At 38.2% G+C, this 18,311-nt stretch overlaps 1 long non-coding RNA gene across 1 annotated transcript; it reads right to left on the reverse strand.

The window, feature by feature from the left end:
- Nucleotides 1–1,966: 1,966 nt before the first annotated feature.
- LOC129529228 (uncharacterized) lies at nt 1,967–17,700 on the reverse strand. Its single transcript, XR_008674687.2, has 3 exons — nt 17,661–17,700; nt 5,128–5,190; nt 1,967–2,025 (listed from the first exon to the last, which is right to left on the reverse strand). It is a non-coding gene; the product is annotated as an uncharacterized lncRNA (long non-coding RNA).
- Nucleotides 17,701–18,311: the final 611 nt, after the last annotated feature.

Genomic DNA, 18,311 nt, shown 5'->3' on the forward strand with positions numbered 1-18,311 from the left:
GTAACAAAAAAGAGAGGGAGAAATTAAAGATCCATAATGCAAGGGAAATAATTGGTGGATGAGGTCTGAACAAAATTTAAAGGAAATAAGACTTGGGGTGTATATAAAGAGATTAGCCATATATAAGAGAAGTGAATCTTTTTATTTGTGAAAGAATGAAGAGGAAGGAAGTTGATAACAGTAACAAGAGAAAAACTGAGGGCTAAGAGAAGGAAGTATGACCAGTCTGATAGTCTGAGGATCAAGGGAGAGGCTCAGAAACTGAGTAAGGATAAAACATAAGGGAAGTGAAGACAGCAAGTGACAGAACTTTTTCACATGCAAATCCCAGGTTTCTTCTCCACCTACATTCTGACATAATTCTGGCAACGTCAGTGTAATTGTAATTGACCCATCAGCACCCATCCTTGTCAAATCTTGACTTCTTTATCCCCAGTAACTTTTATACCCTCTCCACCTGAGCAGGCCTAAGCTACATCTCACTGGTCTTTGTAAACCCAAACTAGCTGAGTGTGTGACATGAATAACCTCTCAATATACAGACATAAATAATAAAATTTATGAATAAATTAATTTTAGTATCCTATTCTCTGACCTTCGCATACCTTTAATCAAGCAATGAAAGAATAGGGGTATGTGAAGATCGGAGAATGGGATACAGAAGTTCAGCAATGCAAAATGTAAGTGCTTGCAAGAGTTAACTATGCGCATGTTAGAGTCAGTTAGAGGGGATGTGTAACTATTGCAGCAAGGGAGGTCAAAGCAAAGGTCAACAGAACCACTGTGTTAGAGGTGCTACCTGTCCAGTGCTGAAGGTTTCTAGCATGATAATAACATGGAAGCAACAGCGAACTAGGTGTCTAAGACTTTGAAAAATAAATAAGAAATCTTGTGAATAGATGGAGGTGATAAAGCATATGATAAATATCATAAGTCTGAGAAACAGGTGGGTTTCCTTGTCTGAAAATTTAAGTTTTGAAAGTAGCCATGGGGCACTGGGAGGAGGCTGACCACAGAGTTTAGGAGAATGACCAGCCACCACTGAATAGGGTGTCTGAGGCAGTGATTCCAGAGGGAGCCTAGTTCCTGACAAAGTAAGGCAGGGAATGGGGATCATAATAGGAAGGGATTCCAGTATTTGTGTCAGAGGCATCTGAACCAGAGCAACTCCATCTTGAATAGGGGCTGGGTAAAATGAGGCTGAGACCTACTGGGCTGCATTCCCAGATGGTTAAGCATTCTAAGTCACAGGATGAGATAGGAGGTTGGCACAAGATACAGGTCATGAAGACTTGCTGATAAAATAGGTTGCAGTAAAGAAGTCAGCCAACAGGCGTGGTGGCTCACACCTGTAATCCCAGCACTTTGGGAGGCCAAGGCGAGCAAATCATGAAGTCAAGAGATTGAGACCATCCTGGCCAACATGATGAAACCCTGTCTCTACTAAAAATACAAAAATTAGCTGGGCGTGGTGGCGTGCACCTGTAGTCCCAGCTACTCGGGAGGTTGAGGCAGGAGAATCACTTGAGCCTGGGAGGCGGAGGTTGCAGTGAGCCGAGATTGTGCCACTGCACTGCAGCCTGGGTGACAAAGTGAGACTCAGTCTCAAAAAAAAAAAAAAAAAAAGAAGCCGGCCAAACCCCACCAAAACCAAGATAGCAACAAGAGTCACCTCTGGTCGTCCTGACTGCTACACTCCCACTAGTATCATCACAGCTTACAAATGCCATGGAAACGTCAGGAAGTTACACTGTATGGTTTAAAAAGGGGAGGCGTGAATAATCTGCCCCCACCCCTTGTTGAGCATATAATCAAGAAATAACCATAAAAATGGACAACCAGCAGCCCTCGGGACTGTTCTGTCTGTGTGGTAGCCATTCTTTTATTCTTCTACTTTCTTAATGAACTTGCTTTCACTTTACTCTGTGGAATCGCCTCAAATTCTTTCTTGCATGAGATCTCTCTTGGGGTCTGGATCGGGAACTCTTTCTGGTAACATTTGAATTCCAGCAAACATAGTGAAGTCTGTTGAAAGAACAATCCACAATGGGAAGCATCACAGGTCTACATGGAGATGAGGGTATCAGATAGATAGTAATAATGACTGGAAGAACTTCCCTTTCAGGTGGTGACTAAAGATGGTGGGGTGAGAGGTATGGCAAGGTTAGCTGGCCTGGAAGTTCTGAATGTTCCTCTTGTAAATCAAAACTAAAATTCCAAGGACCCTTCAACCATCTGAATGGACTTCCTCCTCAGCCAGGGCTCTTTTAAAATGTGACCTGAGAGTCTGTTTCAGGCCATGTTGGGAAGTGGGGTTCTCATTGTACCTCTCTGGCATTAACATTAACACAGACTTTAAGTCTGATAAGAAACATTTTACAACCTATTCTCTCTGAAGCCTACTACCTGAAGGCTTCCTCTGCAAATAAGAACTTGGGTGCCCAAGATCCTTTATCTTAATGTAGGCATTCCTTTCTGCTGATCCCAGGTCTTTAGACAAACTCAAACAATTGTCAGCCAGAAAATGTTTAAATGTACCTATAGCCTGGAAGCCCTTTAATTTGAGTTGTCCTGCTTTTCTAGACCAAACCCATGTATTTCTTAAATGTATTTAATTGATGTTTCATGCCTCCCTAAAAGTGTAAAACCAAGCTGCACCCCGACCACCCTGGGCACATGTTCTCAGGACCTCCTGAGGGCTGTGTCATGGGCCATGGTCACTCATATGTGGCTCAGAATAAATCTCTTCAAATATTTTACAGAGTTTGACTCTTTTTGTCGACACTCTGATATATTAATAGAATTGTTTTTGTTGCTCCAGGCAGATTCCACAGCGAGCTTCAGCAGTAGCTGGATCTGGATGGTTCTAGTGACTGGCATTTAGTCACCAACTAAGGCTGTGACTTAGATTCAAAGTAGAATCCCATCAGGAAGTTATGTTACTTCTTGAAAATTCCTTCTTTGAGTTTTTTGAAGAGGAAGTAAAAAGCCAACACAGCATAAACAGAGATTTCATCAAATACTGTTAAATTATATGAATGAATCCTCTTACACAGTATTTTTACAGAGCAGTTTCCAGAATTTGAAAACATTTTTCTACTTAGAGCGACGCTTGTGCCAGCTACTTGCTAATACCTTTCTAAATTAATTTGTATTTTTGGTTAAGGTTTATACCAGTTAGTTGGACATATGAGATGTTTCAGTAGTATAATTACCATAAATGACTTTTTCTTTTTTTTTTTGAGATGGAGTCTCACTCTGTCGCCCAGGCTGGAGTGCAGTGGCTTGATCTCGGCTCACTGCAAGCTCCGCCTCCCGGGTTCATGTCATTCTCCTGCCTCAGCCTCCCGAGTAACTGAGACTACAGGCACCCTCCACCACGCCCAGCTAATTTTTTGTATTTTTAGTAGAGACGGGGTTTTACCGTGTTAGCCAGGATGCTCTCGATCTCCTGACCTCGTGATCCCCCCGTCTCGGCCTCCCAAAATGCTGGGATTACAGGCTTGAGCCACCGCGCCCGGCCAAATGACTTTGCTAAAATTTTTCAGTAAGTAAACATCAAACATTTTAATTTTTAACATTTAATATTGTAAATATTTAATATTTTAAAATTTCTTTTATTGAAAAATACCAAAAAGTGGGTTTATGATTGAAAAAATATAACTCTAATTTCATTGATCAATGATGTTTGGCATTATTTTTAATCTTGTAAATTCAAGTAATTCTGAAAATCAAAAATAATTAGGTACAATGTTAGGAAGGTAATAAAAATATATGAAAAGTAGTTAATTCAAGTGGAAAACTTTCATTATGTTTAAAATGATCACTTCCAGTGTTTTAAGAAGAAGTTAGGTGTTTGGTTTATATTATGAATGTACGAGTTTATGAACATATGTAACATATCTGTAGATAGTTTGAAGCAGTCTCACACTCAATCCCAACAAATTAAAACAGATGACATACTCTCCTTAATATGCACGGTAGTGCACATAAGAGAAAACCTTTGGCAAAAGGTAGTTGGAGTCACCCAAAGATATTCTGAAACACCTGGGTGGGACAGCTGCTTCTCTCTGGCTTTGGGCCTTCCACAAAAAGTCAATTATCTATTAAGTCATCTGCGTTCATTTCCCAGGTTAATCAGGAAACCATGATCGCCCGAGGGATGGCTTGCATCATACACACCAGGAAGTTTGAACTGTAGCCAACCATGCAATTAAGATGTTCCAGTATAGCTATTATTCTTGGTTGAGGCAAATTCCACTGGCACAGGTATTTACTAGGAGGAATATACCAAATTAAAAATTAAAGAAAGAGGAAAGAAACACGAAACGAGGCTGGCGGTTAAAGACAGGTTTTCCTTAATTAAAACCAGAGAGGCACTCCTGGCCGATTTCAGTCAGGAGCGCTTTCTCTGACAGACTAAGAGCATATATTGGTTTAAGGGCGAGGGGCCTTATCAGAAGTTTGGAATGTTCCTGTTTGAGGGAAGGGCGAGGGGCCTTATCAGAAGTTTGGAATGTTCCTGTTTGAGGGAGAAGTTTTCTGGCGGGGTTGGAATGTCTCTGGGAGGAGGCGAGTTTATCTTGGGGCAGCCATCTTTCCGCCAGAGCAAAGTTATCTCGAGACTGGCATCTTCCTTGCCCGAGGTGGGTTATCTCGGGGCTAGCATGCCTCTGATCCGGAAGCAGTTTGGAATCTTTCTGGTTGGAGATGTTATGTGTGGTTTATGGTCGTACAGATCTTAGCCATTAGGCTGATGCCCTTTGGATTTAGACGTTTTTTATTAAGGTGAACTTTAGAATGAGGGCCTCGTCCAAGATGGTGATGCTCCTGCTCTGTCACCAAATTGTTCAGATTTTTACTCACAGTTAATGTTTCTATAGTTCATGTTTTAATTTATGTGTTTTCATCAAATGGTTTATGTTTTAGTTCATGATTTTTCTCAGTGTTGTGAACTCAGAAAATGAGGTGAAGATAAAGGAAAGTTCCTGTTTGTTCTTCACAACTATTATTTTTATGAAATTTGAGCGCTAAGGGAAACAATTTATCTTTGTGTTTATTACAGTTGTTCCATATTTATCTAGTCTAATTCCCGTCATATTTAGGCTATAAAAAAGATTTGCTTACATTGTCACTTCAGTAACTCAATAATGTTTTACTGAGGAAATCTCCAATTTCCACCCCGAAAATCTGCGTGAAAAATAATAAAATCACAAGAAAGTTAAAAAACACCTAGAAATAGACTGTGGCAATGAAGAGTATCTCTAATGCAATACTTCATCTACCTGAATTAAGGCGTTCTTCCCAGAGGGAGCAGCCCCAGAAGGGGCTCCTGGCCAAGGCTCACAGAGGCATTCATTGGAGCCCCTTCACAGATTTTCTGTGGTAGTGAGTGTGATTGGAATTGTTTATCAATTGAAATGCTATTAAGATTAGGGTTGTGCTCCTTAATAACCAAACCTTTCAATCATATTGATTTTGTTATGCTGTTTTAAAACTACACAGGTAACTAAAATTAAAAGAATTATACCTCTCAAAGCAAGTGAAATTTTAAAATGTGTTATATATTTATGAAGAGAAAATAAATATGCAGGTTTTTTTCAGTTGTAGATAGCGCCAATGCATTTGGCTATAACTTTCATAACTACATACAATGAAATAGTAAGTGGAAAAAATCATGAAGGAGAAAAGGATAAGAGATTACGGTGGACCGAAATTGCTTTTGACTGCCATGTGTGCTTTATAACTTTTGATTATTTGCTTCCTGTGTGTCAACTCTTGGAAGTATACATGGATCAAGGCAAGTCACCAAAATTTTTTCCCATTTCCTTGGGCATAGTCACTGGTTCAGAGATAGGCAACTTAATCGAAACAGGCTAATGCATTCCGATATTTTGAACTTCAGGTGATGTGGACCTTCCCTCTGGAACTATAGTGTTAGCTAGATAAAAATTTGGGACCATATTGAAAAGACTTGTGTGCAACTAGAAGCAAGCAGAGATGTGCCAAAATGAGAGTAGCACGAAGTGTCCAGAAGCCTGGAGGACCAGCTCAATCTTTGAGGCCCTGGTTCATTGTAGCTCTTCCTTGAGTTCTATCAGCTTTTCCAAAGCTTTCCCAGCTATGGAAGCCAAGGAAGTAGAGCTAGAACACAAAAAGCAGATGTGGCAGATTTCTTACACATATTCATGTATTTGAGTAATATCATCAATGAAATAATGGAAGAGTGTTATCTAAAACAAAAATTCTCCTGAGGTGTTCATTGCTAGCCCACTTAATTAAATTAAAATATCGATCATTGATTCAATAAAATCACAGAATCGTAAGGCTGGTGGGACATTCCTTTGACAACTGAAATATTATTGCAGGCCCTCATGGAAGATGTCCAGTGAGAGTCAGTGAGCATCTGCTTACTCTGTTTTAGTGGCATGGAACTCACAATTTCACAAGGCAGAATATTTTAGTGTTTTCAGATACATCATACTTTTTTTCTTATATTGAGCTGAAACATGAAGCTCTGTAATTTGATGCTAACACTATTCCTGGAGTAAAAAGAATGAGGAGTCTCTTTCTTCTGGCAGACAAAAACTTTGAAATATTTGGAAGTATTCTCATATTTTCTTCGCATGATCACTTGTCCAAGATAAACATTTCCAATTGTTCTAAAGATTTCTTAAATACACAGACTCCAGAACTGGATTTAAGGTATCTCCTTTGGGTAAAATCTGCCACAGACAATTGAATTATTCATTTCCAATTCCTAGCTCCAGCGATGCTGAAAAACTTGCACATTTGAGTACGTAAAAACTTGATTAAGTGAATCGAAAAAATATCATTTTTCTTTTTTAGACAGAACCTCGCTTTGTTGCCCAGACTGGAATGCAGTGACGTGATCATGGCTTACTGCAGCCTCAAACTCCCAGGCTCAAGGGATCCTCCCAGGCTCAAGGATCACTCCTGTGAGTCGCTGGGACCACAGGTGTGCACCATCATGCCTGGCTAATTTTAAATTTTTTTTGGTGTAGAGACAGGAACTTACTATGTTGCCCAAGCTGGTCTTGAACTCCTGGGCTCAAGTGATCCTCCCACCTTGGCCTCCCAACGTGTTGAGATTACAGGCATGAGCCACAGCACCCAACCAATAGTTACGTTTTCTGACTATATAATTAATATAGACTCATTGGAGAAAGTTTGGAAAATCAAAAGAAGCATCTAAAAAGGACTTGAAATGGACAGTGCTAGTCAAATAAATATGATTTAGCCACCTTACAACTTATAAAACCTTTATAACCTTAACATTATCAAAGGAAATGCTCGAACGTTATAGCTCAGCCTTCTGCTTTAATGAGGAATTATAGCTCAGCACAATCCTCCACTATCTCCAAAATCTCTTTATCACAGCTACAGACATATGACCAACAGTTCTACCGTAAGTTTCACCATCAATTCTTTATTTCTTATTTTTCTTTTTATCACTTAATTGCTACTTTACTTCTTTTGTCCTTTATAAATATTGTACTGTGTATACAAGTCTAGATTACTTTTATGGATGCTGAGTTTCAGATATGCAATATACCAACTAAATCAGACTGGATACTTGTGTTAGTTATCTGCAGCAAATTTCCCCAAAACTTGGCTAGCTTAAAGCAAAGAACATTTATTTCTCATTCAATTTCTGTGGCTCAGGAATCTGGGAGCAGCTTGGCTGAGTGGTTCTGGCTCAGGTCTCTCTGGAGGTGCAGCCATGCTGTTTCAGGTAGGACTGCAGTCTTATTGCAAGCCTCCACTGTTGCTAGAGAAAGCCTTTCCAAGTTCCCTCATGTGGCTATTGTCAGATCTCAGTTCCTCAATGGCTGTGGGCCTGGGGAGGCTTACTTTCTGACCACTTGGGCATCCGCTTACAAAATGGCAATTTGTTTCTCCCAAAATGGCCAAGATGGAAGGCAAGAGCTTTTATAATCTACCTATGAAGTGACGTTTCATCACTTCTGTTACTATTGGTCACACAGGCCAAGTCTGGAACCATGTGGAAGAGGACTGCTGAAGAGTGTGAAGACCCAGAGGCAGAGATCACTGGGGGCCATCTTGAATGCTGGCTACTCCAATACTAAACGAAACAATGATGTTCTTTTTTGTATTTTTTTCTGTTTGATTTTTTTTCTTTTTGTAGAGACACGGTCTTGTTATGTTGCCTAGGCTGGTCTCAAACTCCTGGCGTCAAGAGATTCTCCCACCTCAGCCTCCCAAAGGGTTGGGATTACAGGCATGAACCACCAAACCCAGCCACAATGATGCTTTTAGCTATGCTAGAAGACCAAAAACTCATTTAAATTTATTGTTCGGTTATGAAAGTTAGATATTAATAAGTATCTCTTCTGTGATTTGAACAGTAAAAGGGTCCTCCTCCATGCAAAACATAATTTGTTTTCAAAAACATAATTTGAAAACTGACAAATAACATTAGTTAACATTAAAATATTAATTTCAAAAACAAAATACATTAAAATATCACTATAGTTCACCAAAAAGACATGTGTTTCTACTTATTAAATACTTTCATAACCATTTATATGGTGATAATGCTCTGAAAATAACATTTTATTTCTTGAATTTGACAATAATTAAAAGTAACCAATGCAAAGGCTGAATCTGCAAAAATGCATTTTTGAGCCTAGATTTTATTATATTAGTCTATAGTAGAAATTAATTTATTTTGTTGATCTCTTTAAATATGAGGCTGATATTTACTGAGTGCATAATAAGTACTTGCTCTGTTAGGCAACTCACAATGGGTACATTTTCTTTCATCTCCACCATGCACAGTAGAAGCCAGGCCAGTGACCATAAGGATACTGTATTAGGACACACTGCTGCATCATCCAAAGGGCAGAGAGGACTCAGGCTTACTTTGCTAACCCATAGGCAGGACTTTTGTCCCCTGTCCCAATTCGTTATGATTGACAGTTCATAGCCTCTGACTTGATCAGTTTTATGTATAAAAAATCTTATTATTCATCATTTTCTTAATTCCATTTAAAATAATTTTGTATCTTTATGGTACAGGTTGTTATTTTGCTGGTTGCATTAATATTCAATAGAATATTACTTAGTTACCTATAATAGGATAATGGTATTACATAAGATCTCCACAGCCTAGTTGGAGAGAAAGAAGCAAATAGCAGCATATGGTCAGTACTATTTGTTAATTCAACTGATATATTTTGAGGCCCTACTATTTGCCAAGCATCATGCTGGGCTTTAGAACCAGAGGGCTGAAAATGGTGAAGAGTCCTTGTCTTCAATGAACTTGCATTCCAGAGATCAGCAGAGACCCTTAACGAAAAACTAGATCCGTCTATATTACAGGCAGTGCAAAGAGGGATATAAACAGTGTATTAAGATACACAATAATCAGAGAAGGCCATTGTAGAAGGGGTAATCCTTAAAGGCATTTCTGATTAGGTCACAGCCGAGGTTAGACCTAAAGGGTGAATATGAGTCTGCCTTGAGTAGAGCTAGAAAAAGACATTCCAGGCAGAGAATCACCACGATAAAGTTGGTGTATTCAAAAAACAGAAGGGAGGCTAGTAGAGTTACGTGCAATGGACAAAGAGAAGAACTAGGAGAGATGAGATTGGAGAGATAGGTGGAGAATAGATGAGTGAGATAGTACACATGAGAATGTTAACACAGTAAGATTTTCATTTTTAAAAAGAAAAAAGAAAAGAATCTCATCGCTTATGCTATGGGTAGGAGGATCCAGAATGAAAGCTGTGAGACCAGAACTATTATAAAGTCACGTATATTATTCAGGAACATAATGGAATGAAATTCTTAACTCATCACGGATAGTCTGGGGAGTATCAGGGAGGATATGTCTGTGTTAAACACTGAGGGATCAGCCTTGCTGAGAAGAGTGGGGATGGCAGAGAGAGCAGCCAGTACAAAGGGCTGAAAGTAGGAAGTATTAAGGCAAATTTCAAGAACTGCGAGTAAGTCATCATGGCTTTAAGTTCAAGGTGTATTTCAGAATATCAAGAAATAACACGGAAAATTTAGATGAGGGTGAGCTCATAAACAGATCTGGATGCTGATCTATGGAATGCAAACTTTAAAAAGGATGGAAATCCAGTGTAGGGACATAATCAGAGTTCAGTCTTGGAAAATGATTGTGATTAAAATAAGCATGGTGAATTGCAAGGTATCAAGACTACAGAGGAAAGAAAAATACTAGAAGGCTCTCTCATTCATCCAGTTAGATAGAAGATGAAGATCTGGCCACAAAAACAGGAGATGAGTTCCAGAGTTATTCAGGAAGAACTGACAGGAGTGTAAGCTCCTTAGAATGTGAGCTTCATAAAGACAAAGACTGTTGATGTTTTATTCACTACTTTATCTCCATAGCTAGAAAAGTGCCTGGCACTTAAAAGAAGCTTAGTGAAATATTTGTGGAATGCATCTATGAATGGATGAGTTGGTGACAAATTAGGGAGGCTACATTTTTATTCTTTAAATAAATATGTATTAATCACTGATTATGTGTCAAGAAATGTTCCAGGCACTGGAAATACAGTGTTGAAAAGATACACATGTCCATCAGTCTATATCTATCTATCTATCTATCTATCTATCTATCTATCATCTATCTATTATCTATTACCTATCTATCTATCTATCTGTCTGTCTGTCTGTCTGTCTATCTCTATCGTATCTTCTATCACCCATCCATCCATCCATCCATCCGTCCATCCATCCATCCATGTATCTATTTATCCATCCACACTTCTGTTCCCTTTCTACATATCATTTTATTTATATATCTTTTGGTAAAACAGTCATTATTTAAAACCGAAAGTATTTCTTACAGACACTGAAGAGAGAAGTTAGAAGGAATCTTTGGAAATGCAAATTGAAACCTACAACTGAAAAATAGAGTCTTAGTTTATTTGTGTAACAAAATCCACGGGAAATTAGAAGGTATCCTGGACATTGAAAACCTCACAGATCACATGAGAAGCAGAGTGAAGGAGAATATAAAAAATTGGATGCAAAAAAGAAAAGCACCTTGTGAGAAATTTCCGCTGTTCAGGTGTCTGAAGAGCTTTTACAATCAGGAATAGCTAATATTTGATTTTTAAGGTTAGGTTTTTTTGCATTTTTTGTACCTAAGCCCTCTTTGAAAACCTCTAGATAGAAGCTGCTATATGTAGATTTCTTTGTGAGAGATTGGGATTGTAATCCACATGTAAATTAGCAGGATACACACACAAGAGAGTCAACCACAAGAAGTGAAATCTAAGATCCAGACTTAACAGTGACTAATAAAAAAAATTCCAAATTTGCAAATATCTTGTGGAGAGTGATGGAATTTCCAAACAAACAGCAAACAAAACCAGAAACACACCTATGTTAGGATTTTTTTCTAACTGTAGTTAATTCTCACCAGACAAATTAATTTCAGCTAATATTTACATTACATATTTTAGTTTTTCCTCTAGCTAAATGATTATATCTTCTGGAATGCAAGACACTGCATGCATTTATATGTATGTGTAATGGGTATCAGTGATGAGTTCAAGAGATTGACATGAAGAAGAGAGGGAGGTTCTTTGTCCAGTAGGTTCTAGTGGCTCTTAATAAAAACATAGACTCGTACTGGCTTCTAAAATGCAGATACAACCACAACTCTGCAGCAGGCAAGGCTGCACCAAACCAGCCAAGATTCAAGGATCCAGTCCTGTCCAGACATAATCCAGGGATAATTGCTCTCACGTTTCTTTCCCAAAGTCTTGCACTTTTATACCACTCCCTTAAATTAAACTCCTATTGTAAACCATAATAACTCCAGTAGAGCTGACGCAATAGCAGTCTTTATGGGCAGACACCTGCAAACATCCATTTAAAGTTGCTTTTTTAGCTGCCATAAGTACTTGTTGAAGACATTTGGAAGTGTAGTTTTGCACTTGAGATGGTGTTGAAAATACAATAGCAAATCTGCCAAAAGCAAGAAGAGGCAATAATAAGGCTGGTTCAAAAGAGCTCCCTGAAATTCTGAGTGGATCATTAGACTAATTGAGTGGATATTGGACTAATGCCTTTGACAACACCTACAAGACCTACTCCGTTTGCTTACAGATAATTACAAAGTGAGGGAGAAAACAGGCGTATCCATCCCATTGCCTTTGGCAAGTCTTCCTCAAACTATAAGGTATGCGTAAGATTACTCTAGAGTGTGTGTAGGTTACAGGATGCTGGGCCCCTCCCCAGATGATCTAATTGAATAAATCCAGGATGGGGCACAGAGATGTGCATTTCAACAAGTATTCCAGGTTGTTTCTGATACAGTCGTTATAGGGGAACAATAGCAGTCAGTGAGATTTAAGAAATCTACAGGGTAAATGTATTTTTTTCCCAAAACACTTCCTTTATTAGCCCACAGATGTTTGAAAATTCTTCAAGGTTGGACAGATCCTATCAACCCTTAATTAGAGATGAAGGACAATCCAGTAATTTCCAGATCTAATGAGATATAAATGTCTTAGGGGTTGTGAAGAATGTGTGTGCTCTAAAAGTAAAGAGGCTGCCTTTGTTAATAATTGGCACTAAAATCCCTGAAACCATAATGACTAGAATACGGGAAGAAAAGGGTTGTCTTTTCTCTACACCATTGCCAACACTTGTTAGCTTTCATCTTTTTTATAATGGCCATTGTAACAGGTGCGAGGTGTATCTCATTGTGTTTTTAATTTGCATTTTTCTGATGATTAGTGATGTTGAGCATCTTTTCATGTCTGTGTTGGCCATTTGTATGTCTTCTTTGGAAAAGTTTATTCGGATCCTTTGTCATTTTTTGATTTGTTTTCTCTGCTGTTGAGTTGTATGAGTTCTTTATATATTTGGCATATTCATTGCTTATCAGATATAGTTTGCAAATATTTTCTCCTGTTCCATTGGTTGCCTTTTCTTTGTGTTGATGGTTTCGCTTGTTGTGTAGAAGTATTTTGGTTTGACATAGTTCTAGCAGTTTTAAGATTTCTCACATCTAATCCAGTTCCTTGAATAGTGTGTGTTCATCAAGTACTTGTTAACATATTGATGGCTTTGAAGAGTTTACTAATCAATGATGAAGACCTGATACCCTTTCAAAGATTTAAATGTCAGAGACAAGAAAATGTAATATGGGCGTAAAATAATAAAGTTGATTGAAATGCTATGGAACACTTTCTCATAATTGTAAAAATATGACTGTTGTGCAAATTCCTTGATAGATCATAAAACAAAGAACTCTACACCTTAGTTTTCAAAGTCCTTCATGTTCTGAACACTTAACTTTTCCAAACATATCTCAGATTGCTCCCTATTTGTATGCTTGAGTTCTAATTCACATGTCAATGGACATATCTAGAGGATTTCCATATTGATAGCTGTACTTGTGCTGTCTTCTCAAACCTTCTTTCACTTATTTTTACCCCTGGGAATCCCATTCTTCCTCAAGGTCAGTCTCATGTCCCCTCCAGATGCTTTACCTGCTCACACTCCTAATACGTGGATTAGGAGTATCTCTCCTCACCTTCCCTTCTAAAGCACCCTGATCTCCTGATGGCAGTTATCAGAATTTGCATTGTATTACTTTGTTTCTTTGATTTATTTAGTTTACATGTTTTTTTTGCAGTGATTTCTCTGTGGTGTGGGAAGTCCTACAGTTCTCATTATACATAAGCACGAAATATTTATTATGTAAGTTATTGATATAACAAAAATGAATAATTTCAATTTTGATCTAAGTTATTTATTATTTCAAAAAGTTTATATTACTTAATGTTCTTGGTGATGGGGTCCTCATTCATAAACCAAAGATGGCAACATCTGCTCTGCAGGATTGGTACAAAGATGAACTGAGGCCATTTATGCAAGGCACTGGCATACACTTAAAATATCAAAAACATCCTTGTAGATGCAAAAAAGTACAGAAGATAGAAAACAAAAAATATTATATTGATATTGATATATAGATAATACGTAATACTAAGAGATGACTGAAATAAAGTCAATTTGAAAAAGTTTTAAACAACATTTATAATATTTGCTCAGAATTTTATGAGGCAGTAATTTGGTTTGGGGTCAGCTGGGGTGGCTTCTCTCTGCTCCAAACAGTTTGACAGGGCTCACTCATATGTCAGGGACCTCACGTGGGATTGCTGGAATGATTGACATGGTGTATTAGTCCATTCTCACACTGCTATAAGGACATATCCGAGACTGGGTAATTTATAAAGAAAAAGTTTAATGGACTCAGTTCCACATGGCTGGAGAGGCCTCACAATCATAGCAGAAGGTGAAGGAAGAGCAAAGGTACGTGATACACGGTGGCAGGCAAGAGAGCATGTTCAGGGGAACTACTCTGTAAAATCATAAGATTTCATGAGAACTCACTCACTGTCACAAGAACAGCATGGAGGTAACCACCCCCATGATTCAATTACCTCCCACCGGGTCCCTCTCATGACACGTGGAGGTCACGGGAACTACAATTTAAGATGAGATTTGGGTGGGGACACAGCCAAACCATATCAGGCGGCTTAAAAAATGGGTCTCTCTTTACCTGACCTCTTATCCTCCATCAGCATAGTCTGGATTAATAACATGGCAGGAGCATTACAAGTTAGAAAGTTTCCTTTGCACTCTGTTGGCTACAGAAAGCCATGAGGCCAGCCCTGATTCTAGGTCTGGAGCAGTAGGGTCCACCTCTTGATGGAAGAAACTGCAAATGATTAGTAGCTAATTGTAGTCTATCAAAATAGAGGAGATAGGGTGATGGAGGGTGGCTTGGAGAAGGCAGGGCTTAGGAAAGCAATGAAGCCACCAAAAGTATGCTTCAGATTTCAGGTAAACATGTGTGATTGATGGGACATGAGACAACTTGAGTACAGTTGTATATACACGAAGTAGTTACGTATCATTGTAAAGAGAGAGTTGAAGAAGAAAAAGTAAGAGAGATAAAAGATAATTGAAAGTATATCAAAAAGCCTGTGAGCTCTAATAAAGGAAGTGAAATGATAATAACCACAGCTGGAGGTGAGAATCCATGCTTCTGTCTATGAAACATGGAAGAGAGGGATTCACAAGATGAGAAGAGGGGAGAGAGGTCTGTCTCAGTAAGCCAGGCAATTAGCCATTGGGTTAAAGTTTGTGAGTGTAAATAGGAAAGGGATAGGTGTTCAGTAATGTTTTAGAGCATAATGAGCAAGAATAGAGAAGATAAGAACCATAGCAGGAGGCATCTAAAGAGATGTTAGGTGAACACATGATTTATCATCCAAAATTGGATTTTTGAGAGAAAAAGAGTGCTATTAATTATTGCTCCAGGAAAACAGGAGCTAAGCCAGTATCTACATACAGTTATCTGTGTCTTAGAAGACCAAATGAATTGTGACACTTACAAAGGTAAAGAAAAATTGATAAAATTTTAAGCTTAGAAAAACATAATGAATATGACTTTTGCTAAAGTTTAAGGCCAAAAGGGCACCCAAGTGAAATGCTCTGTGGGTAGAGAAATCAAGAGAACTATAAAGAGCTTACAACCTGGATTGCTGGGAGATAATAATAGTAATTATATTTTACATTTACATAATGCCTTATGATTAAAATACTTTCACAGACACTGCCTCATTTTATCCTTACAGTAGCCCTTCCAGGTAGAGAGACTGGTTACTATCCTCCTTATATGGGGGGAAAGAGTGCTACACAGAAGACAGCATGCTCTTTCAAGATGCCTCATTACGGCTGGCAGGTGCAGTGACCTTGCTGTGTATCCCTGGAAAGGTTATATAACCTCTTTGAGCATCAGGTTTTTTTTAACCCATAAAAGAAGGGTAATAATGAGAATTAAATAATCTCTCTCTATATATGTATAGTTTATTTATATGAAATTTAACTTATGTATATATACACACAATATATATGTCTAGTTACAAGCATGTATTGTATATTGGAAAAGTTTATCCCTTTCCACACTTTGTAGATGAGAAAGCTGAAGTTAAGTTTTGTTGAAAGAGCCACATAATGAACTCAAATCTCCCAGTCCAGGGCTCTTTGTGCTAAGCCATTTGCCGATTACTGGCAGTTGAAATAACAGGAATGAATGAGTTCTCAAAGGAAGTAGCATATATGTGATCTAGGGAAGGAATAAAAAAAATACATCTCCCAACATCCTAAAGAAAAGAATTCTCAATAATAATTTAAGGAAAAAAATTAAGAAAGCTTCAAAAAACAGTTACAAGTTTATTGAAACAAATATTGGCAATCTTAATGAATCTGACTTTTTTAGAGAAGTAAAAATGGAGGACATTTCAGGAGATGCAGAATGCAATATAAATGGCAGCTCAAAGCTGGAAGGCAATAGGTCTGAGTTCAAGTTGAGGTTGATGGACTAGAGAAGAGGAGTAATCACTGACGCAAGAGAAGGTGAGTGAAAAGCTGAAGGGCAGGTCTTTCCTGAGATTGGCTGATTTCAGTCTGGATAATGTCCAATGAATGTAGTGAGGTCTAGATTGAGGTGGGGAGGAGTTAGCCAGACAGGCTTAACTGCTCTTGGCCTCAGTTTACTCCATGATCCTTTTCAGTCTCACAATTGTATGATTCTGACCAAGTTGTCAGTTCTAGGGAAGAGGGAATGGAAAAAGGGCGTTATACGTGGCAGTTTTGTCTCCAATGCTTCTGACAATATTCATTACCGGTTAAATACCAGTGTTCTAAGAATTATTTTCCTTATGGTGAACCTGAATGTCCTTTTTTTCCCTCTGTACTCACTGAAATCCTCTCTTTCAATCACTGCAGTCTCTCCTCTCTCCCTTTTTTGTTTGTTTGCCCTGTTTTCTGGTTGTACCCTCTATTTATACTTTTAATTCTCCCTTATTATATGCCATCTATTTGTATTCTGAGAATCTGTTTGACAAATTTCTTTCCAGAAAACCCATACCCACAATTAACCTAGTTATTCAGTGTGTATGGGGGTATTTATTCCCTAAGAAAAGCATTCTTTGTCCCTCAAGCAGCCCAACCATGATAAAATGTCTGATACATCTTTATGGTAGTAGGAGTTTTAGCCATTTTGCTATAGTCATGTCCATTTCATAATTTGCTTTTTACTTAATATTTTGCTAGTCACTTTTACTAGCCAATTCCAAGCTTTACTAATTGTAATCTGAATTCAGACCTAAAGATATTTTTTGTATCAGATTTTGTCCTCAACACTTTCTTAACAGGCAGTGTTTGTCCATTAGCTATTTTCTTGGAAATAATCCTGCTAAAAGAATACTAAAAACACAAAACTGCTTAGACCCAGTTAGGAATTGAACTTCTGATTTTCCCCAGATAAGGTGCTTCATATTATGGTTTACTTATTACTTTCTTTCTTCATTGATTCATCAATCATTCATTTTCTCAGCAAACAGTTGCCATCTCCTATGTGTAGTGTTTTGACATGCAATTACTAAACATTTTTTAAACACTGAACTTAATTTTTGTTTCAAGCCTACATGTTAGATACACTTCATCTTACTCTCTGAGAATGCAAAATTTTCCCAGGGTTGAATCTAAGTTCTGTGGGCCCCTGTCAAACCAAGTCATTGATTTGATATTTAAAATCTTCAGTTGTTCACCTTGGATTCTGCTGAGAAGCCCCTATTTCAGGATGATTTTCAGTTGTATCTGTCAAATAAAACCAGGAAAACCAAAATTATTCTAGATATTAAAATTAATGGAATTTAATAGAGGGATTTGCTTACACAGGTTACAGGGAGAGTTATGAAACTGAGGAGAGGACTATGGAACCTCCCGTATACTAACAACAGCAGAAAGCTGCGACTTCCCAGATGATGAAGGGAAAGGGAGTACTGCCAGACCCAGGAATGGGGTTCACTTGGCAAAAGGCAGAACCTAGGCTTCAGTTGGCCCCTTCTGATAGAGATGGAGGGTGGAGTGACGGAAAGTTTATAGTCTTCTCTGCCTCTGTCCTCCAATCTCTCACCTAGCAGGTGGCAGCTGAACACAGGAGCTTGGGAAAACCAGCCTCAGTAGCCCATCTAGTATACTTGACTCTTGGAGCAAACATACCACTCCTCTGTAAGAGAAGATTTTTTCCAGAATAAGCTTCAAGTTAACACGTTTTTATTATCTATACATTAATAAACATTTTTATAGACATTACTCTGAAGAAATTCCGGTGCGTTCATACAGGTTAGAACCACTTGAGCTAGCTAGCGTATAATCTATGCCTCCCATTTTGGTAGCACAGAAATTGCAAAGACATG

This window comes from Gorilla gorilla, chromosome 22 (genome assembly GCF_029281585.2).
Source record: "Gorilla gorilla gorilla isolate KB3781 chromosome 22, NHGRI_mGorGor1-v2.1_pri, whole genome shotgun sequence".
NCBI classification, from domain to species: domain Eukaryota; kingdom Metazoa; phylum Chordata; class Mammalia; order Primates; family Hominidae; genus Gorilla; species Gorilla gorilla.